The sequence below is a fragment of the Vulpes vulpes genome, chromosome 15 (genome assembly GCF_048418805.1).
Source record: "Vulpes vulpes isolate BD-2025 chromosome 15, VulVul3, whole genome shotgun sequence".
NCBI lineage: Eukaryota > Metazoa > Chordata > Mammalia > Carnivora > Canidae > Vulpes > Vulpes vulpes.
The window spans coordinates 75,837,105-75,844,664 of record NC_132794.1 but is presented as its reverse complement, the minus strand read 5'-3'; positions in this window follow the sequence as shown (position 1 = coordinate 75,844,664).

Here is a 7,560-nt window from a genome sequence, read left to right as displayed (position 1 = left end):
CCCTTGGAAAGCCTGATCTTAACACCACTGGATAGTCTTAAGCTGGGATTTCAGTTTAATTACATATTGATTAAATGGAACAAAGGCACAGAGGCTCCAAGGAGCAGGCTCAGTGAGTGCCTGATGGAATTTCAATTCTGCTTTTTCCCTGCCTCTTTCTCTCTTAGAGCCTTGGAGCTCTCCCCACCGAGGAGACCTGGCTCTCCACGAGCTCTGCGGGCATCACAGACCCCCTCTGAACAGAGGGGCAGCATGTGGCCCTTGGCCACACAGCGCTGGGCTCACCTCCCTGCCTTGGCTCCCAGCATTCCCATCTGCCCACCATCCCCAAGGCCTGGTCCGGCCCAGAGAGGTCCTGCCCAAGGACACACCCAAGGTCAGAGGGAGATCTGGCACTTGACCTTGGGTCTCCTGACCTGGCCTCTCCCTGTGCAGGGCACTACTCTCTAGAAGGGCCTGGTGGCCAGGGGACCTACTCTGTCTGCCAACCTCAGCACAACTCCACAGAGAGAAGTGCCTGAAGATGGTCCTATTCAACAAGTATTTATTAAGCACCTCCTCTTTGTAGGTTCTGTGCCAGGCCCTGGGCAGTGAGTCTGCTGTGGTCTCTGTCCCTCATGAGGTCCTCAATCTGATGTGGCCTTCCTACAGAGATGGCATCTGGCCCGAAGCTTAGAGGACAAGAGAAAGTAGCCAGGCAAAGTGGAGAACAGACTTCCAAGAATGGAAACAGCATTCCAAGAAGGAACAGCATGTACAAAGCCTTAAAGGCAAAGGGGAGACTTTAGTGGGTCAGAGGAGGCCAGATCATAAAGTGGGAGGCAGGGTGTGGCAGGGGTAAGCTGGAGGCATGAGCTGAACCCATCACAAGAGGGATGTGGAGGACGGGGGGGTGTTGCAGCCTCCCCACCCTTCCCCAGTGCAGTCGGGGAATTGACCTCAACTCAGGGGAGTGCAGTGGCCATTCTCTACTTTACCGGTGAATGATGGGCTCAGGAATGACCCAGTTCTGGCCAACGGAAAGTGAGAGGAGGCCCACCTACTTTGACTTCATGTTCTGTGAGCCATTACCTCTCTTCATGGTTTAAGGCACCACTAGTTCCACATTTTGTTACTTGCAGCAAAAACCATCCTGACATATATCCCCGTAGATCACTGGAAGGGCTTTGGGCTTCACGTTAAGAGCAGTGGGGAGCCACCCAATAATCTTAACATGAAAATATTATGGTTATATTGGCTTAAATAAACCACATTATTAAAATTAATTTCACCTGTTTCGTTTCACTTTTTTAATGAAGCTACTAAAAATTTTAAATTACCCATGTGACTCACATTATTCGTCTATTGGATCTGTTGCACTAGAACAAGGATTGACAAACTAGGGCCCATGGGCCAAACTCAGCCAGCAGTCTGTTTTTGTGCGGCCCATGAACTAAGAATCGTCGGTGCATTCTTAAAGGGTTGTAAGAAAACAAAGACGAATGTGCAACAAAGGCTGTATGTGGCCCATGAAGCATAAAATATTTATTTCCAGCCTTTACGTAAAATGTTTACACTAGACTCTAAGATTGACAAAGGCAGGAGCTGTTCTCGGTTTTGTTTTTCACTGAGTCCCCAGTATCGACAGCCAGCAAAGCACTGCCTGGCACACGGTAAGTGTTGAATTAACACTCGAGGAATGAAGGGATGAATCATTTCTATCCTGAACGCTGCCTCACTAACTGTCTGGCTGCCCTTTCTCCATGTATCCCCGTGCGTTGGGGCGGGGGCAGGAACAATATACTCGGGGTGGTGTGCTGCTTCCTCCCACCCCTTCAGAGGCCCAAGTCAGCTCCATTATTCCTGCTGTTCCATCATCCCTGCTTGGGGGGGGGGGGGTGAGCGGAATTCACCCACCCTTTAAATCAGAGAAATCCAGATCCCTGTAAGGGACAAATCTTTTGACAGAGAGAGGGAATCAGCTTTGGCCTGGGCAGCTGGGTTTGGGTTATTTCTTCTTCAGGGTCAGTTCTTCTCTCAATAGATGGCAGTTGTAATGGATTATCGTCATTTAGGAGACAATTCCCTCCCCATGGGCCAGATAAGAAGTCTAGATAGCTCCCACCTGCTTGGTGTTGCCAAGAAGCTCTCTGGCTGGAGGCAGCATAGCTCATCTTGGGGCCAGAGATGACCAGGAGGTACCAGTGTGAGGACCATTCTCCAATCTGAAAGCCTCCCTCCCACCACCTTTGTCCTGGCTCTGAGCTCCCGGGATGCTACAGCAAGAGGCTGGCATTATCTGCGCCCTCATTCCCCTTCTCTCCCTCTCTTGTTTATTTGTTATTTGTTTCGTGAGCTGTAATTAAGGAGGAAAAATCTGTAAAACATAAGTGATTCTGAAGGTGCTGAGCAGGGACTTGGGAGGGAGTGGAGGGAGGCTACATCCTTCTTTCTTGCCAAGGGCGCTTTGTAGAAAAGGTACTGAGGAAGCTCCTAGAACTATTCCCTCCTTGCTTCTTCTGGAAATCCGAAGAGTGCACCTCTGTGTGCCAAGAGCTGGGTGAGACGGACCTGGGCTCTGGTCTCTCAAGTACATGGAGACAGACACCTAAATAGATAACCACACTGCAGATGACAGAGGGACGCTGGGACCTTGTTCTGACCTTTTGCTTTCTTCTTGACTTGCTTAGGAACAAGCCCTTTGGGGGCAATTCCTCATGGAAAAAGTGAAGTTTCTTTTAAATTTGTCTAAGTCATAACCTTGAGTGGTTCCCTTAGGTGGCCCCAGAGAGAGTGATTACACAACTCAGCCTGGGGTGGGGGGCGGTCAGGGAAGCCTTCCTAGAGGAGGTAACATTGACACAGGGTTTTGAAGGCTGCTCAGGAGTTTAGCAGTCTGGGGCAGGGCTAGGGATAAAGCAGAACTGAATTTCTAGTCTGAGGAAATAGGATGTGCAAAGCACAAATCTGTTTAGGACGGGGTTGGGGTGCAGAGGACAGTGGGGGAGTAACTAGAGAGGTGGAAAGAGCCAGGCCAGGTGGCCTTGAATACTGGCCTTAGGAGCTTAGAATCCTTGGCCTAGGCGGGCCTGGGTGGCATCCATCAGACTCTTGATTTTGGCTTAGATCATGATGTTAGGGTCATAAGATCGAGCCCCATGTCATCAGGCTCTGCACCCAGCGGGGACTCTGCTGGAGTTTCTGTCTCTCCTTCCCCCTCTTAAATAAATAATCTTAAAAAAAAAAATCTTGGCCTGTAAGTGATGGAAGTCATGGTGTTACAGTGTGTGTGTGTTGGGGGGTGTGGAGCGAGGGGCATTTTTGCCTCAGTTTATAGGCGAGGGCCCTGAGATGTGAAGACCTTGCCTGAGTTCCCCCAGACTGTGGGCTGAGCCTAGAAGGCAGGCGCCAACCTCTGCCGGCCTCTGATAACAGTGTTAATGACTCTAATTCACTTAAGTCCATTAACGAGTCTCCATTGAGCAGAAGCAGGCGCCAGTAGTAAGTGGGTGTGAGCTGCCTTGTGGGCACTCCAGAGCCCTGCCCCCAGAGAAGATGGACACCTGGGTCACCCTGGGCAGCCATCTGGGAAGCCAAGGTATCTCCTGTTGGTCCCTGTCACCACCCCTGGGCTGCGGTGCCCCCACACGTCCCCCTAGTCTAGTGAAGCCTTTATTGAGGAAGTAGATGGCAGACAAGGAGATGGGCCATCCCTTCAGTCGCTTATGACCTAGCCTTAGCCTCCTCCCTCTTGGGGTCCAACTGAGGCCTCGGGGAGGTGATGGGATGTGTGGGGCTGATGCAAGTGTTCCTTCCCACCAAGTGGAAGGTGCAGAAGCACCAGAGTAGCAGCCAGAGGAAGAAGGAAAGCATCCCTGCACCCCGAGGAGCTCCCTGATCAGCTTCCCCCTTCAGCTCCCCGTGTGTGTTGGTGTGGAGTAAGGTGGGCCTCTGGGTGAGCTCCCCGAAGGAAACCTAGGGACATAGGGCTGACAGAAGGGTCCTAGAGCTCAGAAGGACCCTTGCTGGAAAGCCCTGCCTTAGCTCAGCTCAGAACAGGAATAAATCATACATATGCACGAGACCTCATGACTATGCACGTCCAGAAGAAGCCTAAATGCCCCAAGGGGTTGGCTGAGCTGAGCTTCGGACAAGGCAGGGGTCTCTGGCCCCACCATCCCTGTGGCCCTAGGACTCCGACTTAGGTGGCTGACAGCTGTCAAAGCAGCTGGAGCCGAAGCCAGAGCCTCTTCAGTTCCTGCCTTGGTTCGGCTCCTGTCTCCTGCTTTGGCACAGGGAAGATTACTACCCTGCATTGGGCCTCAGCTACCCCATCTGCAAAACCGGGATAGGTTTCTGTTCCAATGCCTCTGGGGATTGTGCTGAAGGTCAAACCAGGTAATAGCTATCACTTGTATTGGACCCCTCCCCACCCTGGGGAAGTTCAAGAAGAGTCCTTTAGAGTCAGGGGTTGCCCGGGACTCGCAATGAAGGTCCCAAAGAAGCAGGGCTGCACAATTAACTCCTTGAAAACGGTAGCCCAGAAAGGCGGAGAGACTTGACCACGGTTACACGGGTGGATCCTCCGGCTGGAGGCCTGGGTCCCCGGGCAGGGCGACTTCAGCACCACGGACAGGGCCGCCTGGGTCACCTGGGCCATCTGGGGCCCAGGCAGGGCGACTTCAGCACCGCGGACAGGGCCGCCTGGGTCACCTGGGCCCCGGGCAGGTCGACTTCAGCACCGCGGACAGGGCCGCCTGGGTCACCTGGGCCATCTGGGGCCCAGGCAGGGAGACTTCAGCACCGCGGACAGGGCCACCTGGATCACCTGGGCCGTCTGGGGCCCAGGCAGGGAGACTTCAGCACCGCGGACAGGGCCGCCTGGGTCACCTGGGCCCCGGGCAGGTCGACTTCAGCACCGCGGACAGGGCCGCCTGGGTCACCTGGGCCATCTGGGGCCCAGGCAGGGAGACTTCAGCACCGCGGACAGGGCCGCCTGGGCCGCCGAGCACTCGCGGCCCTTTGGCCGGAGCTTTCCCAGCCATTGGCTTTATGTCCGCGTGTTGGGCGGCCTGGAGCACCGCGGCGCCGCCTGCGAGTGTAAACTGACAAGCGGCGCTGGCGGACTGTGGAGCCTGTCAGCCGGGCAGCCGCCTGTGAAATTAACATGATACCAAAAGCGTCAATGTTTATTTACTGGAGATATCTGGACAGGATGCAAAGCAGGCCCGCGGTGGCTGCCTCAGGGTAAGGGCGAGGGTCACTCCCGCCCGCCTCTTTGCCAGCCACCAGGCCCCGCGAGCAGAATCAGCCGACCCCCGGGTTAAGACCTCCCCCTCCTCTTGCAGAAGAGCAAGCTCTCCTGCAGCAAGTGTGGCTTCATTGAACTCCATCCAAAAGTGATCTCCCTCCTGTCCCAGAGTTCCAAGGACGGTGTCCAAGAGCAGGTGAACAAGGGTGGGTCCTTGCTTTCCACGGCAGCCCGCCTCCATCCTCAGCTGAGGGCACCTGGGCCAAGCAGAGTGTGCCTCGTGGGTATTTAACATCAGGGCACAACTGTTAGGTCAGCTGCAGGGGCTCTGGGCAGGGGCTCCATGTTGGGTGGTCAAGCTCAGCTAAGTGCACGCTGGAAAGTAGAAGAAGAGCTTGTTGTCAGAGATGGAGAGGAGGATGGAGGAGGTAGGACAGAAGAGCCGAGGTGAGGGAACTTCCAGCTCCACAGACAGATGGTTCTTAGTTTTGGGGCAGGAAAACCTGGCAGCTCATTGTGCACTGGGTTTCTTTAAATTTCTCTGTAACCTTACGTTCAAAGGGCATTTTTTTTTTTTCTGGAGAAAGGAAATAAATCCACTGAAACTGGCCTTAAAACAGAGACTGAGCCTAGGACTCACCTGACAAGAAACAGACCCTCAGAGGAAATGTGGAGTTAGCCAGGAAGGGGGTAGTCAGTGGGAGCAAAGCCGCCAATTACGCTGTGCCTGCAGTTGTTGGGACTCAGACCCGGGGCCCCTCAAGAGCCAGGCTCAGGGCACCACAAAGAAAGGCGTGGGGGGTGGTGCCTCACTCACACAAGGCAGACAGAACAATGGCTGCATGTCCGTTGCGTGGATAGTGGATAAAGTCACCATTTAGCGCTGTGTCCTCACCTTGCTAGGTGACGAGAATCAGCAGAGCTCCTCTCCAAATATTCAGATTCAGTAGGGATGCACCAGACCGCCCAGTTAGGATTCTGACCTTCTCTTGTCTGGGGGATGGCTTGGGAATCACTGACTCAGGCCACAGAGGATGAACCTCTCATCTGGCTTGAAGGAAGACCAACCTAGAGGGACGGATGACACCGGCAGTGTGGACCCAGCCAGCCCATACGTCTTGAACGTGATGGTCTGTACCTTGGCTGCACTTTAAAATCACCCAGGGAACTCTTGGAAAATTTTATTACCCCGGCATCACCCCAGGCCAATGAAATCAGATTCTCTGGGAGTGGGAGTTAGGTAGCAGTATTTTTTAAACCTCCCCTGGTGATTCCAGTGTGCAGCTAGCTTTGCGAACCACTGGTCTAGGGAAAGCCACCATTTCCACTCTGCTCACACTCCTACTTAAAGACCCCACTCCTAAAAAAAAAGACCCCACTCCTCCTAAAACCTAGAAGAGATGACCTTCCCTACCTTCCAGTCCCTGCCTCAGCTGACTGGACAAAGGCTGGACACTTGACCTCGTCCTGGCCCATCGAGGTTTCTCTTAGGAACTTGGAATTGATCACAGAGGCTATGGGGAGCAGAGGCTGCCCTCCTAGGGTAGCTGTACTCAGTCAGACACCCCCTGGTCATCCCTGCAGAGACAGACAGGGGACCTGAGACTGTGCAGTTAGAAGCTGAGCCACAAGGACAGAGGGGAAGCTGGCTGTGATGGGCTTCCCTGGGACCATCTGCTTACAGAAAATCCTTTGGGAGAGTACACCTTTAAGTGAGTTTCTGCTCATTGTAGTCAAATCATTTTGGATACAGACAGCACTGAAATCTAAAATGTACCCCAGCCTGGAGCCCCCATGGTGCAGGAGGACCCAGAAAAGGACTACAGCTGGCACCTACTGGGCCCATCCTGCAAGCCAGGTATTTTCCTTGGGATTTGGGGCCAAGCTTCCTAACAAACTGTAAGGTGGGAACGATTATCCCGTTTTTAGGGAGAAGTGCAGTATTATGCTCCAGGGCGCCTGGCTGATTAGCGTGGAGCACAGACATAAACCTGGGTGTGCCAAATTGCTTCCGATGGATCTCACCGGAAGCCAATTATGCAAAGCAGTGCAGAGTGGAGATCCTGCTGCGATAGAGGAGGGGGGGGGCTGCTGCCAACCTACCCCCCAGCGTGGGGATAGGGCACAAGGGGTTGAAAAAAACACCACTTGGCCCCAGCCCCGAGCGAGACTGCAGGAGAAGCAGCGGCAAGGCTCACACACAGGGCTTGCTCGGAGGTGGGGCACCTCTCCAAATCACTGTGGCTGTCACACAGGCTCTAGGGTGCTCCGTGAACCACTCCTCCCCGACCCCCATTCTGTGTGATTTCCTGTAAGGCACGGTTCTGACA